Genomic DNA, 12,455 nt, shown 5'->3' with positions numbered 1-12,455 from the left:
TGAGCACGCTGAATTCTGATGGGATCCTCCCACTTGTTCAGAATACGAACCTACGGGGACATAAGTTCAAATTAAGAAAGGATAGATGTAGAATAGATGTGCGGAAATTTGCCTTTAGCCAGCGTGTGGTTAATTGCTGGAACAAACTTCCATCTGTCGTTGTGGAAGTTGATAGGTTAAATAAATTTAAGGAGGAACTGGACAGGCAATTGGAGGGTATGGTGTGATTTTTTTTTTTTTTTTTTTTTTTTTTGGCTGATGCTGCATAAGCTCCTACACTTGCTTTCTTGCATCAAGTGCCACTACTACTACTACTACTATAAAGGATTCTATTCCTGCAAGAATAATTTCACTGACATGATCTGAGCAAACGTTGACATCAGAAGTTTTGAAACAGTAATCCGACTAAGGAAAAGAAGAAAAAAAGTCTCGCAGGTCATCTCATTTTGCATTCTTGTAATGCCAAACAACACAAGGTTGGGAATAGCCATGAGATAAAGGTTCCATTGGACAAGAGACAATCACCAATTTGGATGCTACAATTAATTCTTACTTGCCCCTATATGCATCCAAATCATGCTACAATTAATACGAATTCGCATATATTCTGTAAAATGAATAATGTTATATATATGATCACTTGTCGTACTAGCAACGTTAAATATATTGGTCAAACTATCAATAATCTACATATCAGAATGAACCTTCATCGTTCCAATATTAATACTTATAATAACAAATCCAGTAAGAAAACAGGTAATCTGGAACATGATATTGAATTCAGACATTTCCAAAAACATACTTTTGGTAATATTTTCATTTCAATACTTAACGTAATTAATAACGCAAATGAAAGATTATTGCAAGAAGAAATTGGCACGTTACGGTATAAATCACTATATCCATACGGTCTAAATAATAAATTTAACCAAAAATATATGACGAATAATTTAAAAGATATTTGTGTTTATAATATGTTTCAAATTGCCAGACTTCATAAATATAATTGCAAAAGAAAATATAGTAAATCCAACACATATAAAAGCAACCGAGAACATCTAGGAGACTTCATAGATTTATTCAAAATGTGGGACACTGATCCTATAAATATTAGTAAAATACATAACACACTTTTCAGTATTAAACTTAGTGTAATCAAAGCACTAAATAGAAAAGCCAATGATTATGTCTTTTCATCTTCTCACCTTATGCACATTATATTAGACATTGTTAAATTCAGAATTAATATTTTGAATATTAACAAGCAACCAGAAAACTCTGTTCTCGTCTTATACTTTCATAATAAAATGATGGATGATTTGGATATACATAAAACTATTAATTACGTAATGACTTGCTGCTTATTAATAACTTACATATTAATATCAGATTTAGATATTCTAAACCATTTGGTCTTAAAGCTTGTAACTATAAAATAATAGCTACAAACCTTCACAATATTAACATCGGACAGGAAACGTGTGTTTGCCACAAACCTTCATTTCATAGATACGTGGATCCTAACCATAACCACATTATAACCGGCAATTTAGATATAATCCCATATCCTGAACTTAGAGATATTTTATCACTGGGTTTTAAATTTCGACCTAATCTACCAATTAATAAATCTACCTTTAAAAAATTTTTATATCTAGATTTACTAAAATACTGCATAAGATCAGCATACAAATATAACATACCAGTTGAGGCATACCACATGTGGTTATTTACAATGATTAATATCAAATCTAACAAATATAATCAATTAAAATTCATACAGGATAATCTATATAATACCAAATTAATAAATAGGCAGCTCAAAGATATACATGAACATTTTGTAATTATTCCCATTGACAAAGCTGCTTGCAATTATGCAATCATATGTAAATCATATTATATAGAAATTATAAAAAATGAACTACAGTCTAGCCATACATATAAACACATAACATCTTCTAATATAATAATCAAAAAAATTGATTGCATTGCATAAAAAATTAAAGTATAATAACCTAAAATATCCGTTTATATATGGCATACCCAAATTTCATAAATCACCTATTGCTTTCAGATTCATAACATCATGTAGAAATAATTATGCTAAATTTTCTGGAAAAACATTAGAAAAGTTACTTAAAATTATATTAAATAACTTAAATAAAACTATTATAATAAATAATAACTTACCGATTATAAATGCAATAAAAAAACAATATTCAACAAATACAAACATTTGACTTTAACAGTCTATTTACAAGCATTAATCTTGATAATTTAAAAGTCGTTCTCCAGAAACTACATTTGGAAAATAAAAATGCTATAAAGGTTGATTTAACCTATTGGGATACTCTAATAAATTTATGCATCTTTAATAATTATGTACAGTAATACCCCGAAGTTACGCGATAGGTGGGTCCGACGAAAATCACTTAAGTCGAATTCGCGTAAGTTGGGGTACAACTTTGCATATAAATACATATAAATTTTGTTTAATTCGGCCCAAGGACTAACAAAAACACTAGTTTAGAAGAAAAATATTAATAAAATTGCAGTTCTTTATACATATTAATACAAAATATGTATTAAAAAATAAATGACTTACGTAAAAAAGTTATTTCGATGTCAATGGCTTCATAAAATCTAACAAATTCATCTGACGACACAGCGCCTTCTTTTTTTCACGCATAATTTCTTCATAGCAAGCTAATAATTTTTTTATTCCTTGCTTTGTAGCTATAACGCGTTCTTCGTTGGAGTCTGTTTTCTAACAGTTTTAAGCCCTTTTCAATTGAGCTGAGACCTGTCAAGTTTGCAATTGCCATGTGCTTTTCGCCGTTGCCTCATTTAGGCCTGTAGCATGTGCAATATCACATGGTCTTTCATTTCTCTCAAAGCGTTTCACAATTACATACTTTTTCTCTATCGACAGAGGCAGACTGGCCATAAGCCTTACTGGGGAAACTCCTGTGGGCTGGTGTGATTTTGGCCATAAACCATACTATGAGGCCACTATAAATTTTACCGGGTAAGAATTTTTGACCCAGTCCGCCTCTGTTTATCGATAATTGCTTTTCTTTTTCTCTTCGAATCTGCAGTGTCTTCACCAGTACGCTTCCTTTTCACACCTTTTAAGTATTTTACTCATTTTTAGGGAATAAAGCACAATTACAAAATGAGGAAGCACGGTTGATACACAAACAAAGCTGCCCGCGTGTATCGACTGAATAAACAACACCATAAAGGCAGAGATACACTATTAACACCTCACATTTTACTAAAGCACATTTCTAGGGGTTACTACAGTAAAACAATAAAAATCCAGTTGCGTTTCTGCTAGTGGAATCTGTTATAAACTGGTAGTAAACTCGATCTAATTGCATACCGATAGCTGGAAATGTGTGGGTTTTTACGTTATTATGGTGAAATGTGTTTCCCCTTCACTGATATAAAAAACATAAATACATTTTCAGAATCTTCTCTTCATTCCTATCGTGTTGCGCTCGGTTGGGGTGATTCTGCGTTCGACTGCCATTTCTTATAAACACAAAGGCGAATCATGCGTAAGCCAATTCGGTTCGTGTTATATTATAAGATATCGTTACCGTATTTATAAATAGTGTATGATCGAATTCGTGTAGTGTAAACACGTGTTATACGAGGACTGACGGTATACGGCTCGACCTACGCGATCCATTTCTCTCGTGAAAACGATGTAATTTCCGACAAAAGTTGAGCACGAATTCGAACGCACACATATAAATATAACAGTTGGAATAAATTCTTGTATATGTGTGCAGCTCATGCGCAGCAAAGTTGAATTTTGTTCATCTTTCGCTCTCACTCTCCACCGTCGCACCGTATATCGATAATATATGAAAAACGACCTTGAAGATAGTGGGCAGCAGTGTTGCCGAACGAAAAAATCAAGAACCGCGTAACTCCGAGTTCGCGTAAGTCGGGGTAGCGTAAGTTGGGGTATTACTGTATATGACAGAACATCGTTATACTTGCAAATGACTGGCACCCCTACGGGAAGTCCAGCATCAAGCATAATCGCAAACCTTTATCAATATTATACAAAAAGAGCATTCCAAGATAACCTACTTATATACAGATACATAAATGATCTATGCGTTTTTAATTGTCCACATTTTGTCCAGGATTACAGTAAATTATATGCAGAAGAACTTGTATTAGAAAAAACTAATAGTTCCAATACTATAGCAAATGATCTGGATCTTCATATAGAAATATTCCATAATAATATAGACGTAAACGTATATAATAAAAGAGACGCATTTAATTTCAATGTAGTCAGCCTTACAAACTGGAGATCTAATATATCAAAATCAGTGCATGCTAATATAATTTTATCGCAATGTCTGAGGATTGCTTATATTTGCAATAATAATAAAAACTGTTCAGTAAACATAACAGCATTATACAACAAGTTGATTAATAATAATTTCCCTATCACTTATGCTTATCGCGATAAGCATAATTTATTTCAAAAATTTGTTTTCCGAACCCATAGTTTCAATATAAGTTTTAAATAATTGTCATATTTAGTGCCATGTATATGTGTACAGTCAGTCCTCGTATAGCACGATAGTTGTGTTCCTAGAAACCCTCGTGCAATGCAAAATCGTGCAATATGAACAACAGGCCCTATGGGAAAAATAGGGTTAGGTGCCGACCACCCAAGATTGAACACACATTTGTAACCAAAACATTACCAAACACAATAAATAATCGTAATTACGTATTACGTAATTTTATTACGTAATAGGCGTAATAAAATATTGCTAATGCTTTTGCTTCTATCATAAGAAACTTGTTTTTTGTTTGATTTTCTATCCAAACAGATGACAGCTGTTCCATCTCTTCCAATTCTTGTGTCTAAATCTAATGGATTTTAATTACACTTTGACTTGTTACTGCTATAAAAGTTGTTTTTATTTTCTCTGCATTCTTTGTAATTCTCGGCGTTGCCTCATTTAGGTCTGTAGCATGTGCAATATCACATGGTCTCTCATTTCGCTCAAAGCGTTTCACAATTTCATATTTTTTCTCTATCGACAGAGGTGGACTGGCCATAAGCCTTACCGGGAAAACCCCGGTGGGCCGGAGGCCGCTGTGATTTTGGCCATAAACCATAGTATGAGGCCAGTATAAATTTTTCCGGGTAAGAATTTTTGATCCAGTCCGCCTCTGTTTATCGATATTGCTTTTCTTTTTCTCTCTGAATCTGCAGTGTCTTCAGCAGGACGCTTCCTTTTTTCACGCCTTTTAAGTATTTTACTCATTTTTAGGGAATAAAGCACAATTACAAAAGGAGGAGGCACGCTTGATACACATAAACAAAGCTGAGCGAGTGTAGTGACTGAATAAACAACACCGTAAAGGCAGAGATACACTATTAACACCTCACATTTTACTAAAGCACATTTCTAGGGCTTACTACCATAAAACAATAAAAACAATTTCCAGTTGCGTTTCTGCTAGTGGAATCTGTTATAAACTGGTAGTAAACTCGATCTAATTGCATTTGCGATTATACCGATACCTGGAATTGTGTGGGTTTTTACGTTATTATGGTGAAATGTGTTTCCCTTTCACTGATATAAGAAACATAAATACATTTTCAGAATCTTCTCTTCATTCCTGTTGTGTTGCATTCGGTTGGGGTGATTCTGCATTCGACTGCCATTTCTTGTAAATACAAAAGGGAATTGTGCATAAGCGAATTCGGTTCGTGTTATATAAGATATCGTTCCCCTATTTATAAATCGTGTATGATCGAATTCGTGTAATGTAAACACGTGTTATACGAGGACTGACTGTACGTAGGATACACTTTGCATTCTTGGTGTCTTACGGCGCAGAAAACTTGTACCCACCAGCTTGCAAATTACAGTGTATCATTTTTCTTTTTTTTTTTTTTTTTTTTACATATAGTTAAATTTATTTAAATTCACTTAAGTTCACGCTGAGGTAACATGCAAATTCAGCTCAGGGTCCTACTATAGGAACGGGTTTGCGATCCCGGGCATACCCGAGCCACAACTTATAAATTGTAATGTCTTTAAGCTGTCCTACACACTTTATTTTTATTTCTCCGAAATTATTAGGACAATCTGAGGACGTAGGAGAAACTATTCCTTTGTGGAGTTCAGGTTCTATTATTCCTACTCCTTTAGTTTTCCTTCTTACTATCTGAATGTTTCTCTTTGTGTTAACTTAAATTTGATTGGCTATTTGATTAATCATTTATATTTATTTTTACCGTATCCATCACATAGGGGGCACCACATATTATTTTGAAGACTATTACATTATGTCCTAGATACGGTAAATATGTAGTGTGTATTATATATTTAATATTATTTTAATCTTGCACTGCTTCTATTGGAATGAGCCGCAGCCTGGAAAATAAGATGCAGGATATTTCAGAGACTGCTGGGAATCATTGGGGTACAAGTAAACACATGGGTTGTGTTAGGGTAGCTAAGAAAAAGAACAGGTGCATGTATACTTGTGTGTACACCAATGCTAGGAGTTTAGTAAATAAATTTGATGAATTTGAGGTATTGCTCAAAACATCAAAGGCAGATATTGTGGGGATTTCAGAGACGTGGTGTCACACAGATATAAGAAAAGCAGAACTGGAATTTGGGGATTACAATGTGTACAGAAAGGATAGACAGGATAGGAAGGGAGGAGGGGTTATGCTATTAATTAAGAAACACATAAAATCCAAGGAAGTGAAGCCAGTCGACATCGCTGGACAGTGCAGTGTCGAGTCAGTTTGGTGTGACATAAGCATTGGGAGATCAAAATTGAGAGTAGGAGTGTGCTATAGGCCTAATGACTCTGATGAGTATAATAAGAAACTGTTCGGAGAAATAGAGTGGGCCAGTAAATCAGAGAGTCTTATAATGGGGGATTTTAATTTCCCAGATATTGACTGGAATTTGGGGGCTGGTCACTCACACAGTAGCAAGGCTTTTGTGGATTTATTGGATGATTGTTTTCTACATCAGCATGTTCGGGAGGCAACTAGAGGGAGTAATACTCTTGATTTGATTATCAGTAGTGATTCTTCATGCATTAAGAATCTGCAGATAAATGAACCACTTGGTGGCAGTGATCACAGTGTGCTGAAGTGGGAGTTACTCAAAGAGGTAACTACCATTAGGGGTAAAGGGAAGGGGTATTGCTTTCGTAAAGGCGACTACAATGGACTGAGACAGTATTTAAATTCTATACAGTGGGATCAACTGATGGTATTGCCAACAGCAAATTCAAAATGGGAAGCATTCAAAGAACTTATCGTGGAAGCTACTAGGCTTTACATACCAACTAAGAAATATTGTTCAAGGTTTAGGCCTAAATGGATGTCAGATGAACTAATGAGGCATATGGCAGAGAAGAAAAATGCATGGGATACATACAAATTAACACGTGACACGGATGCCTATGATAGATACAAGTTGATCTGTAACCAAGTTACAAAGGAGGTTAGGCAGGCGAAGGCAGATTACGAGAGATCCTTGGCAAGGGATGCGAAGAAAAACAGCAAAGAGTTCTTTACTTATGTAAACTCTAGAAGGAAGGGGATGAATCAGATTGGTCCACTTGAGATCGATGGGTCAACTGTTGATGACCCTGCTCGGGTAGCTAACAAACTAAATGAATATTTTGCATCGACATTCACACATGAGGAGTTATTCAGCGAGGGGAATGCCAGAGGTGTATTCAACTCTAGCAGTAAGCTAGAGAATCTTGTAATAACTGAGAGCAAAGTGGAGGAGAAATTGTTGAAGATAAACACAAGAAAGGCACCTGGGGTGGATGGGATCTATCCAGTTATATTAAAGGAGGCAGCAAAGGAGGTAAGCAAACCCTTAGCCATAATTATGAGAGCTTCCTTGGACTCAGGGGAGGTACCCATTGACTGGAGATGTGCAAATGTGACCCCAATTCACAAAGGGGGATCAAAGGCTGACACAAGTAATTATAGACCTGTGAGTTTAACTTCTGTTCCCGGAAAATTAATGGAGGCACTGGTGAAAGAAGCACTGCAGGATCATCTAGACAAGACTTCAGTTATAGCTAGGACACAGCATGGTTTTGTTAAGGGGAAGTCTTGCCTGACCAATTTGATTGGATACTATGATGCAGTCACAAAAGAACTGGATGCAGGGAATAACTTTGATATTATATACTTGGATCTTAGAAAGGCTTTTGATACTGTTGCACATGGAAGACTGCTGCACAAATTGGAGCAGTGTGGCATTGGAGGCAAGTTGCTGCTATGGATAAAGGGGTGGTTGAGGGGGAGAAGACAGAGAGTGGTAATCAATGGACACTGCTCATCGTGGACTAATGTTATTAGTGGAGTCCCTCAGGGTTCAGTATTGGGGCCTTTATTGTTTTCTGTATTTATAAATGATATTGATGATGGTATATCAGGCTTAATGTCCAAGTTTGCAGACGATACGAAGGTTGGCAGGGTTGTCAAGGACACTACTGACACTATGCTGCTGCAACAGGATTTGGAAAGGTTGAGCAGATGGGCTTCGAGGTGGCAAATGAAGTTTAACATTGACAAATGTAAAGTACTACATATGGGAAACAGCAACCCCAGAGCAACGTATCAACTCTGTGGTACTACACTGACAGTGGTAGAGAATGAAAGGGACCTGGGGGTGGTGGTGCAGGCAGATATGAAGTTCTCTGAGCAGTGCAGACGAGCTGCAAGAGTAGCTCATGGTGTATTGTCAATGATATATAGGAATTTTTCTAGCAGGGATAAGGAGGTGATTATTCCCTTGTATAAGGCAATGGTCAGGCCACACCTAGAGTACTGTATACAGGCCTGGAGGCCTCATTTCAGGAAGGATGTAGAGCTGCTGGAACGAGTACAGAGAAGGGCAACTAGATTGGTGAATGGGACAAAGGGGTTCTCTTACGAAGAAAGGCTTAAGTTTTGCAAATTACAGTGTCTGGAAACTAGGCACCAGCGGGGTGATCTGATAGAGGTGTACAAAGCCTTGAATGGTTTGAGCATGCTCAATGCTGATGGGATTCTTCCTCTAGCTCAGAAAAATCACCTGAGAGGGCATAAATTCAAATTGAGGAAAGACAGATGTAGGATAGATGTGCGGAAATTTGCCTTTAGCCAGCGGGTGGTTGGTGGGTGGAACAGACTTCCATCCCTTGTCGTGGAAGTTGATAGCCTAAATAAGTTTAAGGCTCAGCTGGACAGGTATTTCGAACGAACAGAGGGGTGAAGTGGAAGTGGTTATTTTTATTTATTTATGTTACTTTTTTTTTTTTTTTTTTTTTGGCTGATGCTGCATAAGCTTGCTTTCTTGCATCAAATGCCTCTACTAATGCTAATGCTAATCATTAAATTACAATCTCTGTCGGGTCAGTGATCATTAATATATGCTTACATTTATATTTTACTTATATTTTCTTACTTTTGATTCTAATATTTCTTAAATTTCTTAACTTTCTATTTACTACATTTGATTTATATTTGGCCTATACTGGTTTATATTTGGTTTAGATTTAAATTACTTAGCATATATTGATCATTACAGAAGCAGAGAACCTCTTGTCGCTTTTTGCCTTCAGTCTGGGTGGTTGGCCCCAGTTGAAGTCACCTAGATTGTGGGTAAAAAGCGATAATAATTTTTTTTTTTTTTTTTATGTTTTCTTAAGTCCCTGAATGTATTATTATTTGATTGATTTACTTTTTTTATCATTTTCTATTATCCTTAATATTTTATATACATTATGGGTGTATTGCATGATTGCTTGCAACTGCATTGACCCATAAATATTAGTTACAGTTGCTGTCAAGCTATTAACTTTCTTTTTTATCACTAATATAAATATATATGCTATTAAGTGTATATTACGTGACCACCAAATACGGAGGATGTGGAAAGGTCAGGGAATGACCACTGCATATCACCGGAGAAATATGGCCTTAGTTGCTAATGCTCCTAAAAAAACCAAATAACAAATAACAATAAGTGTATAATTTAGTATATATTTATTAATTTTTCTTGACACATCAGCTACTGTACTAGGGCCATGAATACATGAAGAGGAGGTATGCTGGAGAAGGTTGAGGTCTAATCCATTATAAAATATCTTCATTTGCAAGGAAAAGAAGTGAAAAAAAAAAATCAGTGAGGAGATGAAAGCTGCATATGAGGATTACCCATCATATGAGACTGAAAAATTGGAAAAGATGTGGGTGAATCAGTGCGCACGATAACCAAAGAGAAGGAAACCCATCTCAGCCATAGACCCTTCCATTGTGGCTAAAGTGGAACAGCTAGTGTTTGAAGACAGGTGTGTCACTATAAATTTCATAGCAAATGAAGTGAACACTAGCCATGGGTCTTTTTTTCCCCCATAATGCATGAGTTCTTTCATATGTCAAAGGTAGCAGCCCAATGGGTTCCAAGGTTGGAGTGTTGTAGAGAGAATGTTGATGGTTTTCGACCAAATTGCAAAAATGGATGAATGCTGAACATATCAGTGTGACCTAGAAACAAAGCAGATGTTAAAACTAAATAGGCCTCTTGCTCCGGGATCCATGTATAGGATGTATAAATATTGTTCTCCCTGGAGGAATGGAAATAGTTAATAATAATATTGCAGGTACAAACAAAGTAGTAACCTTTAATAGAAACTACAGGTACAAATTAAGGTAAACTAAATGAATAGAATAAATTAATTAAAAAAAACAAAGCAAAAAGTCTTTCAAGTCTGAGGGACTCTTCATCAGCTTGAGCATAAACGTTAGTATGAAACAAAGAATGCCCAGGTGTGGCCATGTAAGGTAAACAAAGCATGACACAAGTGCAAGCAACAGAGTAGTTCTAACCAGGGATAATCACTGGTTAGAACTAGATGCTTATAGGCAATGTTTATTACATTGCACGATAACCACCTCCATGATTGGATGTATGTGCATACCTTTGTTGCGGTTAAAAGTACTTGACAGCCAGATATATGGAGTAATTCGAGGCATACTCGTTGATGGTAATTGTCCGCGTGGGCAACAATTTCGATATCACGATGTGAGTCAAGCTCGTGTTGAGAAGACAAATAGCACTCTGCGACCGCAGAGTGCTCCAAATCAGCAGACCGGATGGCCCTCTCATGTTCTGAGATTCACTCTTGGAGCCTCATGGCAGATTCCCCGATGTAGCAACTACCGCAGTCACGACAGGCAATGTGATAAACTGAGCTACTGCGTAATGAGGAGGGGATGGGCATTTTTACCTTTGAGAGAAGGGATTGCAGTTTTTTACTGGGAAGCTGTAAACATTTTATTGAGCACGTAGAATTTTAGAGAGGAGTTGTGAAATGCCAGAGTAATAGGGGATAAAAACGGTAGAGATCGTGTCATAATTGTGGGAGGCTCTGGGGGTGGGTGGCAAACTCAGGCCTGCAGATTGCATTTGTCCAGGGCACAGGCAGGGTAGCCACAGTTAGACAGATCTGTTTTTACTTTTGAAACTTCACTGTGCCTGTCCTCTGTGGAGCTGGAATGGGTCCAGGTACAGGTGAATAGGACACACACATGGTGCTGAGAAGCTGCTTGGGGGTGTGTGCTGATTTGTAGTTGGTGAATTGGCCAGTACACGTTGGCTTACAATAGACTGAGGTTCTTAAATGTGAGCCCACGTGCTGCGCTAGGACATCCAGAAAGGAGAGAGCATTGTCCGACTCTAGTTCAATAGTGAACTGGATGAAGGACAATGGGGAGTTGAGATGCTGCAAAAGCTGGGTTTCTGAGCCCCAGGGAATGATGACGAAGACATCCACATGACGACACTAGAAGGCAATGGGAACTGCTAAGTTTAAGAATGCATGGCCCTCCAGTTCTTCCATGTCAATATTTGCCATGATCAAGCTGACAGGGGCAGCCATGAATCTGCCTAAAGTGGGAGTCACCAAACATGACTACACCACTGGTCAGACATAAGTTGAGAGCAGTGCAAACGTCATCTACAAATAGTGAGGTTCTCTCATGGGTCACTGTCTAAAAGTTGTCTACCCGTAGTTTCTATTAAAGGTTAGTACTTTGTTTGTTCCTGCAATATTATTATTAACTATTTCCGTTCCTCCAGTGAGAACAATATTTATACAGGCACTGCCCGACTTATGTAATACTTGACTTCTGTAAATGCGACTTTACATAAGTTTTTGCCAGCCAGTGTAAACTTAAAAATGGTGGAAGTGTATTTTGCATCCTGTAGGAATAAATGGAGGTATTGTGAAAACATCACAATGTGAACCCAATAACACATTGGTTTTTTTTTTTTTTCTTTTGGTAATTCATTCCAAGACCTCAGAAGTTGAAATTTTCACTATATAACTAAGCTATTTATCTCTCTAAAAGGTAATTTCATCGT

The 12,455-nt window shown here is 36.7% G+C and overlaps 1 protein-coding gene across 1 annotated transcript in view; it reads left to right on the top strand.

The window, feature by feature from the left end:
• The window catches only part of ERR (estrogen-related receptor), a 130,775-nt gene that overhangs the window by 77,210 nt on the left and 41,110 nt on the right, over positions 1–12,455 (top strand). The gene's annotated exons all lie outside the window — the stretch shown is intronic.

Source organism: Mastigoproctus giganteus, chromosome 12, assembly GCF_048544385.1.
Source record: "Mastigoproctus giganteus isolate SK-2022 chromosome 12, ASM4854438v1, whole genome shotgun sequence".
Taxonomy (NCBI): Eukaryota; Metazoa; Arthropoda; class Arachnida; order Uropygi; family Thelyphonidae; genus Mastigoproctus; species Mastigoproctus giganteus.
The sequence above is the reverse complement of the archived record's forward strand: the minus strand, read 5'-3'. Positions and strand labels throughout refer to the sequence as shown.